At 43.1% G+C, this 14,799-nt stretch overlaps 1 protein-coding gene across 3 annotated transcripts in view; it reads right to left on the minus strand.

Moving 5' to 3' along the window:
- LOC110537698 (double C2-like domain-containing protein beta) overlaps positions 1 to 14,799 on the minus strand; it is a 307,080-nt gene that overhangs the window by 93,369 nt on the left and 198,912 nt on the right. The gene's annotated exons all lie outside the window — the stretch shown is intronic.

Genomic DNA, 14,799 nt, shown 5'->3' on the forward strand with positions numbered 1-14,799 from the left:
CCTATGAGACAATTGAGACATGGATTTTCAACTCAATATTAGGAAGCTGTCCCTAATGTTTAGTACACTCAGTGTATTTCATGCCGGATGTGAGAGACCATCAACATCAGAATCTACTCCATAGGGCCCATCTGGAGTATTAACTCCTCTAAACATTTCATTAACTACATGATCATACAAACAAATAATTGAACTAGCCCAATAAAGGCCTATTCTACAGCTTGGCCTGGCACCTAAAATGGCATTATATCCTGTCACTTCCTGTGAGAGAGACTGTTAGACCTCTGCTGGGCGTGGGGTGTGTACATCCAAATCCTTGATACCTCCTGTGTTGTCTTCTCCTTGGCATCTGGAGGGTGTGTTCATTCAATAAACATTGCAGCAAGTTTGGCCACAGAGGTTTGTGTGTGTGAATGAGTGAGTGAGTGAGTGTGTGTGTGTGTGTTATGCTTCGTAGAAAGGCACCTGAGGGATTAAACCAGATTTGTTTCCGATTACCAAGATTGGCGCCCGAGCGGTGACTTCAACCTCTAATACATGTATGAGATGCTGGGGGGGGACGCGTGTGGTCTTTTATCCTGGGGAATTGCCTCGCAAAATAGTTTTTCTTTCCACCACCGTTTCATCACTCCCACCAACTCATTTCTGCCCCTTGGTTGCCTCATAGCACGTAACTGGAATCAAATCCCTTACGCCATGTCGTGTCATTATTTCTGTGCTCTAAAAAGGAACATATACCCAGCATTTTCCCAGCAGCAATCTCGATGAGTGAGTTGAGAGTGAGCAAAAGTTGGCAGATAATAAAAACTATTATGCTAATTCAGGGAGGCATGCAACTGTATGTATGTGGCTGATACAGGAGGAGTGTATGTATTACCATCTATTCAATGACTAAACATCTTTACTTCTGCCCTCTCTCATCTCTCTCCATTTCACTCTCTCCCCCGCTAGCTCTCTCTCTCTCCTTAACTAAAAGTGCTCGGTGCTTTTGGTTTTTGTATTGCAAAGCTATGAATTGGATTTCTCAAAGGCTTGAACATCCTGGGGCAAAACAACATTTCTATCTACACTGAACAAAAATATAAACATAGCATGTAAAGTGTTGGTCCCATGTTACATGAGCTGAAGTAAAATATCCCACAAAAAGCTTATTTCTCTCAAATGTTGTGCTCAAATTTGTTTACCTCCCTGTTACTGAGCATTTTTCCTTTGCCAAGATAATCCATCCACTTGACAGGTGTGGCATATCAAGAAAATGATTAAACAGCATGATCATTACACAGGTGCACCTTGAGCTGGGGAAAGAGGCCACTCTAAAATGTATAGTTTTGTCACACAACACGTCACAGATGTGTCAAATTTAAGGGAGCGTGCAATTGGCATGCTGACTGCAGGAATGTCCAAATCGCTGACACCAGATAATTTAATGTTAATTTCTCTACCATAAGCCACAGTAATCACAATAAGCATGCAAAATCTGTAAAATCTTTGAAGTACATCCAGTCAAAAACATTACAGACGGCTAATCGAATCCATGTCCGCAGAGAGGTTGCAACAAGGTATCTAGAGAGGAGTGGTGGCAATACTCGGGTAATTAACGGAAATGTCAATAACACAAAGAGCAGGCCGTTTGGAGCGGGAGCCAGACAAGAAGAGTAATTATAATTGAACACAGTCTGATTCATCAGCGGCGACTGGCAGCGGCCCTGGCTCGGTGCAGCCGTCTTTCCGCATCATAAACATACTTTTTCTTTGATTCCATATATGGTGGCCAGCATATAGGCCTACCGCTTTTTGATTCGTTATAGGGTGCCAGCCTACTCTTTCAGTGCCATAGAACTTTCAACCTTTGTTTTTTTTTCTCTCCCCATTGTACGTATTATAAAGCTCTTTGAGGGTGTATTAGTGGGCAAGGAGAGCTTTTCTAATCGCCTCATCTTTCTTTTGTTCGGGGCACTCTGGAAAATATAAGAGGTTTCCAGTGGCTGTCGATAGAGGGATGTATGTGCGTGAGAGAAAGAGAGCAAGAGAAAGAGAGGTGAGATGGCACTGGCCGCCTAATTCTGCTGGTGTGTTACTCTTGCCCAATGAGCCGAATGCTTCATTAAGCACTTTTGGGTGCCGTGACAGATTAATTCCCTTCCCCACGCATTTCCTAGTGATACACAGATCAAGGCTTCTCAAAGTTTACTTACATTTGGAAGCGCATTAAAGGTCATGAACAGTCCAAATCATGTTTTTCATGAAATTGGATAATATTTGAAGGAAACCAGATCAAGGAATGATGACCAAAGTATGACATTTTTTACTGGTCACCTCCCCCATGACAAACACTTGGATTAATTATTAAGTAGACAAGGTGACATCAACTGTTATTTTAATACACCAATAGTAACATGACATTCTCTTAGCTAATTTAAATAAGTAACACCTTGTAACCAATGTCGGAGAAGGCAAGTTTGCAGGGGGGTGTAGTTTATAAAGCTAGATAGCTACTCGACTGGTGCCAAAATTTGACTCTGTGGTGTCAGTAAATATAATCATATAATTACCCTATTCATCTATGGCAAAGATACTTCTATGTTTCCGCTTTCATCTATGTCTGGTGTTCGCTAGTTACTGGCTAGCTAAGTCTTAAGCCAGTATGGAACAAAAAGGGGGGGGAAGTGTCGTTCAAAACGCCAACATAGTTGTCAAGTCAACACATCTGTCAGTGCTGCTGTGAACTGCATCCCAATCGACATGCCAAACGGGAGATGTATATATATTTAAAAAATTATATCATCGATGTGATTTCTATGTATATCACCAAATTCACTTGAGATGATTTTACTGCAACACTGCATCCAAATTGTTTGACATAGGCTTTTCATAGAGCTGTCAGTCAAGGAGAGCTCATGAATATAAGCTCCCTTCCCACACAGCCAGAGTCTTTTCAAACTTCCTGGTAGTTAACCATGAAACAAAAACTACTTTCAGAATGACTGTTCAGGACCTTTAAGACACGTCTTTAGAGAGCAAATGAGCACTCCTCTCCTTCCCACCAAAAACAGCAACATCAGACGAAGCGCTTCATTACGTTGTCGATAAAATGGCCACTTGCCATTGTTCAGCAGCGGCCACATTGGGGCCTTTGAGTTGTAATCAAGGCGAAGCTACTTAATAAAAATGAAGAAAGTCTTAATTAAGGCTGTGGGTATTGTGTCAATGGGCCTCTTCAACGGGCCTAACCGTACACAACACCATTACCATAATCATACTTCCATTGTGTCCAACAGAATCAGGGAGTAATTACAAGCCAGTTATCTCCATGGTGAGAGGAGGGCAAGAAAAAAAATAGAAAAATAGGGTCACTTGTTGTTGTTGGTGGAAAACGGATCACAGGAAGCACAGATGGACATGCCGGCGGCCTTAAAACAAATCGTAAAATGTCAAAGCCATAAAGGCTCAAAGAGAGAAAGGCCATGTTGGATTTGAGTAGCCACGGTGCACGGCAGAGCAAGATTATACCTGACCCAGAATCCTTTGGTCCACTCCTGAGGTCGGTGGCATTATCAAAGGCAGGAAACGATTCCGCGACAGAAACAGCTATTGTACCGACCTGCGCTGCAAATCAAATGAGCAACTCAGGCTAAAAGGGGATGAAACCATGGAAATCAAGATGTGATACTGTATGATTGGAGACAATAATAACGCTAATACCACTGGGGTGTCTGATTTGAATTTAGGACTGTTTAAATCTTGCATTAATAACAGACAGTATGTCTGGGCATTCAAAGTACAATAGAGTAAATCATTGTCTTACAGACAACATAAACAAACAGAATGGCGACGTTACAATATTTGGTAACAATCTAAGTTGACTACATACACTACCGGCCAAAGGTTTATTTGTATTTTCTACATAGTAGAATAAGGTTGGGGGAATGTGGAGGCCAGGTCATCTGATGCAGCACTCCATCACTCTCCTTCTTGGTAGCCCTTACACAGCCTGGAGGTGTGTTGGGTCATTGTCCTGTGGAAAAACAAATTATAGTCCCACGAAGCCCAAACCAGATGGAATGGCATATTGCTGCAGAATGCTATGGTAGCCATGCTGGTTAAGTGTGCCTTGAACTCTAAACAAATCACAGACAGTGTCACCAGCAAAGCACCCCAATACCATAACACCTCCTCTTCTATGCTTCACAGTGGGAAATACACATGTGGAGATCATCCGTTCACCCACACCGCGTCTCACAAAGACACAGCAGTTGGAACCAAACATCTCCAATTTAGACTCATCAGACCAAAGGACAGATTTCCACCGGTCTAATGTCCATTGCTCATGTTTCTTGGCCCAAGCAAGTCTCTTTTTATTATTGGTGTCCTTTAGTAGTGGTTTCTTTGCAGCAATTCAATCAATGAAGGCCTGATTCACACAGTCTCTGAACAGTTGATGTTGAGATGAGTCTGTTACTCTGTGAAGTATTTTATTTGGGCTGCAATTTCTGAGGCTGTTTACTCTAATGAACTTATCCTCTGCAGCAGAGGTAACTCTGGTTCTTCCTTTCCTGTGGTGGCCCTCATGAGAGCCAGATTCATCATAGCGCTTGATGGCATTTGCGACTGCACTTTTTTTCCCGTATTGACTGAAATTCATGTCTTAAAGTAACGATGGACTGTCGTTTCTCTTTGCTTATTTGAGCCGTTCTTGCCACAATATGGACTTGGTATTTTGCCAAATAGGGCTATCTTCTGTATAGCCCCTACATTTTCACAACACAACTGATTGGCTCAAACGCATTAAGGAAAGAAATTCCACAAATTAACTTTTAAGAAGGCACACCTGTTAATTCAAATCCATTACAGGTGACTACATCCTGAAGCTGGTTGAGAGAAAGTCAAGAGTGTGCAAAGCAGTCATCAAGGCAAAGGGTGGCTATTTGAAAAATCTAAAATATATTTAGATTTTTTTAACAACTTTTTGGTTACTACATGATTCCATAGGTGCAATTTCATAGTTCTGATATCTTCACTATTATTCTACAATGTAGAAAATAGTAAAAATAAAGAAAAACCCATGAATGAGTTGGTGTTCTTAAACTTTTCACCGGTAGTGTAGGTAAAAATTTTTGTTAAAATTGATTTTAGTTTCACTGCATTCAATCTCTCCCTATCCCAGTCTGCTGTCCCCACTTGCTTCAAGATGTCCACCATTGTTCCTGTACCCAAGAAAGCAAACGTAACTGAACTAAATTACTATCACCCCATAGCACTCACTTCTGTCATCAGGAAGTGCTTTGAGAGGCAAGTTAAGGATCATATCACCTCCACTTTACCTGACAGCCTAGACCCACTTCAATTTGCATACCGCCCCAATAGATCCACAGACGATGCAGTCTCCATCGCACTGCACTATCCCATCGGGACAAGAGGACTACCTATGTAAGAATGCTGTTCAGTGATTATAGCTCACCATTCAACACCATACTACCGTCCAAGCTCATCATGAAGGCCAGAGCCCTGGGTCTGAACCCCGCCCTGTGCAACTGGGTCCTGGACTTCCGTGCGGGCTGCCCCCAGATCTCCACTAAGCTGATCCTCAAAACAAGGACCCTACAAGGGTGCATGCTCATCCCCCTCCTGTTCTACTTGTTCACCCATGACTGCGAGCCACGCATGCCTCCAACTCAATCATAGAGTTTGCAGACGACACAACAGTAGTAGGCCTGATTACCAACAATGACGAGACAGCCCACAAGGAGGAGGTGAGGGCCCTGGCAGAGTGGTGCCAGGAAAATAACCCATCCATCAATGTCAACAAAACCAAGGAGCTTCAGGATACAGGAGAGGGAGCACGCCCCATCCAAGATGAATAGCTCCTAATTCCTCGGCGTACACATCACTGACATTCTGAAATGGTCCACGCACACAGACAGTGTGGTGAAGGCGCAACAGCGCCTCTTCTACCTTAGGGGCCTGAATAAATTTCCCTTGGCCCCGAAGATCTCACAAATATTTACAGATGCACCCTTGAGAGTATCCTGTCCGGATAGTATGGCAACTCCACTGCCTGCATTTACAGGGCTCTCTAGAGGGTGGTGCGTTCTGCTCAACGCATCACCGGAGGCACACTGCCTGCCCTCCTGGACACCTAGAGCATCCAATCTCCACAGAAAGGCCAAAAAATCATGAAAGACAACAACCACCCGAGGCACTGTCCTTTTACCCCGCTATCATCCAGAAGGCGAGTTCGATACAGGTGCATCAAAGCTGGGACCGAGAAACTGAAAAACAGCTTCCACCTCAAGGCCATCAGACTGTTAAATAGTTACCATTAGACGACTACCACCTGGTTATTCAACCCTGGACCTTAGAGGATGCTGCCCAATGTACTGTTGAAGTCAGAAATTTACATACACCTTAGCCAAATACATTTAAACTCAGTTTTTCACAATTCCTGATGTTTAATCCTAGTATAAATTCCCTGGATAGGTCAGTTAGGATTACCACTTTATTTTAAGAATGTGAAATGTCAGAATAATAGTAGAGAGAATGATATATTTTTGTTTTTATTTCTTTCATCACATTCCCAGGGGGTCAGAAGTTTACATACTCTCAATTAGTATTTGGTAGCATTGCCTTTAAATTGTTTAACTTGGGTCAAACATTTCAGGTAGCCTTCCACAAGCTTCCCACAATAAGTTGGGAGAATGTTGGCCCATTCCTCCTGACAGAGCTGGTGTAACAGAGTCAGGATTGTAAGGCCTCCTTGCTCGCACACACTTTTAACTTCCTGACTGATGTCTTGAGATGTTGCTTCAATATATCCACATAATTTTCCTATCTCACGATGCCTTCTATTTTGTGACGTGCACCAGTCCCTCCTGCAGCAAAGCACCCCCACAAAATGATGCTGCCACCCCCGTGTTTCACAGTTGGGATGGTGATATTCAGCTTGCAAGCCTCCTCCTTTTTCCTCTAAACATAATGATAGTCATTATGGCCAAACAGTTCCATTTTTGTTTCATCAAAAAGTACGATCACCAAAAAGTATGATCTTTGTCCCCATGTGCAGTTACAAACCGTAGTCTGGCTTTTTTATGGCGGTTTTGGAGCAGTGGCTTCTTCCTTGCTCAGCGGCCTTTCAGGTTATGTCAATATAGGATTCGTTTTACTGTGGATATAGATACTTTTGTACACGTTTCCTCCAGCATCTTCACAAGGTCCTTTGCTGCTGTTCTGAGATTGATTTGCACTTTTCGCACCAGAACGAACATGTCTCCTTCCTGAGTGGTATGACGGCTGGTTGGTCCCATGGTGTTTATACTTGCATACTATTGTTTGTCCAGATGAACGTGGTACGTTCAGGCATTTGGAAATTGCTCCCAAAGATGAACCAGACTTGTGGAGGTCTACAATTTTTTTTCTGACATATTGGCTGATTTATTATGATTTTCTCATGATGTCAAGCAAAGAGGCACTGAGTTTGAAGATAGGCCATGAAATACATACACAGGTACACCTCCAATTGGCTCACATGATGTCAATAAGCCTATCAGAAGCTTCTAAAGTCATGACATTTTCTGGAAAGGCACAGTTAACTTAGTGTATGTAAACTTCTGACGCAATGGAATTGTGACACAGTGAATTATAAGTGAAATGATCTGTCTGCAAACAATTGTTGGAAAAATTACTTGTGTCATGCACAAAGTAGGTGTCCGAACCGACTTGCCAAAACTATAGTTTGTTAACAGGACATTTGTGGTGGTTGAAAAACAAGTTTAATGACTCCAACCGAAGTGTATGTAAACGTCCGACTTCAACTATGTTTCATGTTTTGTGTGGACCTCAGGAAGCGTAGATGCTGCTTTTGCAACAGCTAATGGTGATCCTAATAACATACCAAATACTACGATGAGCTAATGCTAAGCCATTTACCAGCTATGTGTGGCATCATGTTTGTTAACGTTATACATTGCATTCTGGGTGTCACGTCAGACCAAAGATGTTATAACAAAATAAGGTGAGGGATGGTAAGGTGAGGGATGGTTCACCCATCTTTCGTGTAAACTTCCATAAGTGAATGATGGTAGACGACACACCCCCTTCAACATGAATACTGAAAACAGACCAAACTCATCATCTCCTCTTCTTATCTTTGGTTGACCCGAAAAAAACAATTGTGGCGCGCACAAACTACCCATCCTCGGATTACTTTCGATTTTTAGAAAGTGTTTTACTCAATTATTTCGATCAATGGTGAGCTCTCCCATGATGTGATGAACTGGAAATAGTCATTTCTATTAGCTAATTCATATTATGGTTTCTGTCAGCCGAGAGTTAGATAAATATAACCACTCCTGTTAGTAATTTCCTCAGCGCTAGGACTAATGTACTGTAGCCTACATTTTCCGATTCGGATGATTGTGTTATGCTTTCACCACTTCTGTGAATGTCTGAACATTGCATCCCAAAATAAACTGGTTACATTCAGGACATAACATTGTAAGGAATGTGTTTGGGCAAAATGTTTCTGTGAAAAAAAAAACAGTGTTGCCAGCTCAAACGCTGACTGTTGCATCAATTGAAACTGTACATTCTAAATAAGCGTTCTAATGACCACTGTAGAATGATGACACCTATCTGTTGGTTTGCGCCAAAGGGTTAAGTAGAACGTCAAATAATTTTTACTTAAATACTTTCAGTGGTGACCTGTCATTCAGGGCAGAGCCTGTTTTGCATGTTATTTTGGCATTAATAGTGTCACATATCAGTTTGCAAACAATGTAAAAATATTTGAGTTAACAAAGCCACATGCATACATGGTGTCTTAGATTTTGCAGTGACGTAGTGCGGTGATGTAGTGTCCCCATGAGTGACAGAACACTGAGCGAGCTCAAAAATTCAAGCCCCTTGGGTGCTGCCATAGAGTTACATTAGAAGTGCCCATTCAAGAAGGCTCAAGGTCATTGGCCACAGATAAAATGATGTCAAACCCCGTTATATCTACAGTAGCTTTGATTGGACTGATCATGTCAACATTAAACTTTCAAAATCTTAGCTAGGAAGCTAGACATGCAGTCATCATTGTGAATCAAATCTACTGGCAAATCCTTTTCAATTATTGTCATATGAAGATAAACTATAAATAAAACATATCGGTGCTTATCGGCCATTGGACATAAACATTACACAACAAGTTGGAAAATTGGAAATTCAACAATGAGTGGTTCAGAAGGAATCAGTGGCTAATTGCAAGTGCAGCAAAGAAATCACTAGCCTGCTATTCAATGGAGTGGGTGTGTGATCCAAGTCTGGGTTTAAGGGCCTCTTTTCCAAGCTTAAAAGGATAAAACAAGGGCCAGAAAAGGTTGAATACATTGGCCATGTTGTCAATCCAGCATGATTACTGCCGCGTTCAAAACATCTGGAAACTTCGGAACTTGGAAATCTCAGACTTCAGTGAGTTCAAGACAGCTGGGAACTCTGTTAAAAAAATAAAAATAAAAAAAATAGATCCAACTGGGAAAATACATTCTGAACGGTCATCCAACTCGGAATTCAGAGTCGGGAACTCGGGCATCTTTTCAGAGCTCTGACCTGAAGATCACTGATGTCATGATTCAACATTGTTTTTTTTCCCCAGATTTCCCAGTTGTCTTGAAAGCACCATAATTGCAGAGAATGCCAGACTTTGATGACAAAGTTTACCCACAAGGACGACCGCGCACAGAACATCAAGGTGAGTCCAAAAATGTATTGTATGCTTCCGCATAAACGTTGTAATATGCCAGGGAGATATGTATACTCTAGCTAAGAAAGTAATAGTACGTGTATGTTGTGTAGTAAGCTGTTAGTAGCCCATGTGCCTAATAATTTGGTCCCTTTCCCACTCATAAGTTAACCTACTGTTCTGACTTGGTGGTGCACATGTTTTAGAGAAATGTAATCATCAAATATTGTAAGAGCTTTCATTGTCTGCTTATATGCCCCTTTTATTTATCCAAAGGTTTTGACTAGGTGTACAGGGAGAATACCCAAAAAACAGTCCATGTTCAGAATTCTGTCACAGTACATTTCAAAAGCGCTGAACAAATAGTTAATGACTATGTCTGTCCGAGCTTGCTTATTAATGTCTTAATCAAAATTAAGGATGGCCTCTTATCCGCTCGTTGTCACCTTATGCCATAGTTTGTACATCTCAATTGTCAGTAGAAACCACATTTGTTTAAGCAAGTCAGCCATATCAGCTGTTTTTTTAAAAAGGCAGTAAATGAGACTGAATGAACTGTTTTGCTGCCAGACAAGGCTCCGCTGATTGCCAGGTGTAGCAGTGGTAAGGATTCACTCCATGGTGCTGAAAAGAAAGCTCTGCTGTTGGGACAGCTTTATATAGGTCCTAACAGTTTGTGGGCACTGTTTGTCACCATTATAGTGCAATTAATGTATTGTTTAGTGCTGTGTTGTGGCTTTGCTGGCATGCATCTACAAATTCATTTTAGGGGGAGTTTGCCCCAACTAGATGTACATGATAAAATCACTACCCAGTACTTTACACCACTGATTATGGCTTGAGGCCAAAACAACCTACAGAGAAAGAAAGAGCGAGAGAGCGAGAGAAAATGAAAGATGGAGATAGAGATATGCAAAGTCCATTTATACCCTGCACTTGCTACGTTCTATAGAGACGCTAAATAGGATTTGCATGATGCTCTGTAGACAGCAGTAGTCAGGTGTGACAGAAGTAGGGAAACATACCCACATCCACACTCATAAAACATGTCAATGATCGAGCTGGAGAGTATTAGGGACAGACTGGTAAAGACAGAGAGACTGCCAAGTGCATACTGCAGCAGGGACAGAGTTCTTGCCATCTGATGGAGTAGGTTACCGGCTGATTGGAGCAGTGCTTTAGCTCCTCACTAATCACTCCTCTTCCTACACCATGAAGCACCTGTGCCTCTGCAGGGCATTGTCAGTGAGGGCTGGAAGCTGGGACAAATTGAAGGAAAGCAAATCCCCAGATTTCACAGCATGGGTGAAAAAGGAGAGGGGCTGGAATGGTGATGTTTCTGTGTGTATGTGCGTGTGGTGTTGGGGTCTGCCAATGTACCTGGAGAGGGGGGGGGGGGGGGTGCACATAGTAAGTATGTACATTATGTGCCTACAGTACATGTTTTTATGCGTGTTTGGTGTCAGAGTCCATCAATGTGTCTGGAGGTAGTGTGCATGTGCACACTGAATAACTATTGGGTATTTGGTATTTTATTAGGATCCCCATTAGCTGTTGCAAAAGCAGCAGCTATTTTTCCTGAGCTCATGTACTCTGTGTCTACAATATATGCATTTATGTATTTTGTGTGTATGTGTGTTTGTGTATGGTTCTGGTGTCAGCCAGACAGCTTAATCTTTCAGGACCCCAGGGCATTATTAGGAATCAGGCAAACAGGGGAGTGTATGAGGCAGACTTGATCCCCTATGATTTCAAGAACAATAAATGGGTGGGTGTAGAGCAGGGGTGGCAATTTATTTTGCCCCATGGGCCGCATCCGGTCTTCAACACTGAAAATTGGCTATATTTCATCGCCGTCAAAATTGGCAAAGAAATTGTCCTTTATTGTTTTTGCTCCCTAAACGTCTAGCTCTCATTTCGGTGATTATTAGCAGACTTTCATACATTTCTTGCCACATCTACTTCCGTTCCGGCGCTCGACATCTCCTGTCTACTAACCACCGGTCCTGGCAACCCATCATTAAGCACACATGGCAACCATCATTACGCACACCTGCGCCCCATCATTAGGCACTTCATCACTACTCTGATTACCTCTGCTTTATATAGCCCTCTGTTGTATCACTCATTAGGCATTCTTGTTTCTGTTTTCATGTTCAGACGCTACTCCTGTTTTTGTATTCACTCTGTTTGTTCCAATTAAACTCACCGAGTGCACTTGCTTCCTGACTCCCTGCGTCGTCATCACAGAATACTGCCTCACAAAATGAAAGCAACAGCCAACCGAGACATCTCCCAGGTGGTCAATGAACAAGACCTACTTAGCCAACACCATGACCAGCTGGTGCAACTGGGGAATGTGATGGATGAGGTCCATCCACGTTCTTCAACATCTCGATCTTCCCCAAAGGGCATCAACCCGAACGAGGGGAGGATCCTCTACCATAAGTCGACCCAGCACCTCAGCCCTTTTCAGCAGTCCGCCCAGGCCAGGGATGTCCGTTTGTCCATCCCGGACAAACATGACGGGACTCCATCCAAATGCAGCGACTTCCTCCCCCAGTGCTCCCTCTTTTTCGCTCATCAGATGGGTGCCCCCACCACCGAGAGTTCCAAGGTTGCCACGATTATTTCCCTGCTGACCAGGCGTTGGAGTGGGCTACAGCCGTCTGGGAGAGAGGAGGAGCTGGGTTCCTATGGCTCTGTTCAGAGGAGTCTTCGATCATCCACCAGAGGGCAGAGATGGGGGTTTGCTGCCTAGTCCAACTTCAGCAGGATGGCCAGACCGCTGCGGAGTATGCCCTCCCCTTCCGTACAGTGGCAGCATCCAGCAGATGGAATGATGTTTAAGTTAGATATACGTTTTTTGTGAATTGGATGTGTCTCAATCCACTGCATCCGCCAATGTCGCACTTCTGCATCAGTGGTGAAAGGTAGCAGAGCTCGAGCGGTGTTTGCCCGACCATGAGACATCAGGAAAATCGTTCTTCTCACGTAAACGTCTGTAGCCTCCGAATGGTTTGACAAACTATTATGCATCTATGGAAAGGGGGAGACTCTCACAAACACAATGGTGTCCTCCGCTTTGCTCTACGTCCACCACAAGTGTCAGCAAACTCGTCTGAAGTGGGTACCGTCGATGTGCCAACTTCTGTTTAGTAGCATCTGAACCGTTTGGGCTACAAACTAATGGGACCCCACTGTGGAACGGGTAGGTTCTAACGAAGACAATGGTTTTCACTCTACAACCCCCACAAGTGTCACAGGACTCATCTGAAGGTAACAGGGTACTGGTTTAAAAAAGGAATGAAAGTATAGAGGTAGGATTGTGCCTACCCAAAAAAGGGGGTTAATTAATTCAATGTGTAAAGAAAACTAAATATTAGTACTGGACAGGTCAAATCAGGCTCCCCATATTGGTTCTGCCATGTTGTTTGCTCTTTCTTATCTAATTTTATCAGATCAGTGCTGATGATGAAAATAAAACACCTCCAGACTCTTGAGATTCACACCCTGTCTTTACCATGAAGGAACAGAGGACCCCACATGAGTGAAGGCACTGGGCCAAGTACATTAATGGGTTAATAGATCCAGTAGTGGGGTAAAGGGTGATGTTAATCCATTGCGGGGTAAATCTTACTGACAGAGCCATACTATTTGGGTTTGCAATCCCATTCTACCTCCCCTCCTCTCCCAAGTATCTTGAGGTGTGTTCCACCATCGATAGCAACTTGTATGTGTGTATGTGTGTGTGTGTGTGTGTGTGTGTGTGTGTGTGTGTGTGTGTGTGTGTGTGGATTAAGCATTGGGAACATGCTGGAGTGGCAGATCTCATAAAGTGACGATTTATGGATCAGCCCAGATGCACCTCAGCCCTTATGTCCTGAAAGACACCTGCCAGACAGACATGTTGTTTACATCCTATCTCCTCTGCTTGGAGATCGAGGGAGATATCATTTGATCACACAGAGTTGGAGGGCTTTCGTTTCTGCACAGATATCTGGAATTAAAGTGCGGCTCATCAATAACCCCTTGTCAGCCATGTCTTGAGTGATCTTGTCCTTCCCCTCCTTGGGTGGAGTACCAGAAATCTTCATCGCGTGGTGGTCAGATGGACGACAAATGCCATATAGAGGAGAGAATCTCAGCTGGGGCTCTAATGAGAAGACGACTTGCTATCCTTGTATAACCTCTAGTTAAAAATGCCTTTTCTATGTCTATCTATCTGTATCAAGCAGCTAAAGGAACATTGTGCCTTTACTAAGATGCATCATTGCTAAATAACAATACTATGACCATTGAATAAATCTCAATATCAAACCTCACCTCTCTACTGTGACAGCGCATGTGTGGAACCTGGTGAGCATTCGGGCACACAATACCTACAAGAAGCAGGCCTACTGTTGATGGGGAGAGTTGCACTGAGGTACAGCACTGTGACACGCAGTGCAATCAAATTATTATTTTGAGGCAAGAGATGGGCCACAGAGTGAGAAGAGGCCAGCTGCAGTGTTAGTATGCTAGCTTCACTGATAGCTGAAGTATACTGGCTCCCAGGCTAACTTCTCTCACTGGCTCCTCTGCACACGTAGACAAGTACACGCATGCACATTTATGCACACACGCACACACACAGGACCGCCCACACACACAGGCCCGTCCACACACACACATACACAATACAGTAGGAGGTGGCTACTGCTAGACAGCCAGACACACTATCACAACATCAGTCTCCACCAGAAAGATCTTGCTACCCGAGAGCGCTGCTCTAAGCCTCCAGTCTCCCGTTCAAGTCTTGACCAGGACTACACGGGATCTGCCTAGGTGAGCTCAACACTAGTAAAATAAATTCAAACATCAAACATTGCAGTGATTTGAAATCAGTAATGGAACTAATCATTTTTGTACACGCACACTTTTTTTATTTGCCATAATCGGTTTCTGCAGATCAAAATTGTCTCATTACAACAATGGCTGCCTGCCTATACTTTCTCAATACATCACATACTGTATATCTACAGAACATGAACTGAGAGACGGGCAATAACCAATAACAGAAAAAGGCTCCTATAGCCGCA

This window comes from Oncorhynchus mykiss, chromosome 12, assembly GCF_013265735.2.
Source record: "Oncorhynchus mykiss isolate Arlee chromosome 12, USDA_OmykA_1.1, whole genome shotgun sequence".
NCBI lineage: Eukaryota > Metazoa > Chordata > Actinopteri > Salmoniformes > Salmonidae > Oncorhynchus > Oncorhynchus mykiss.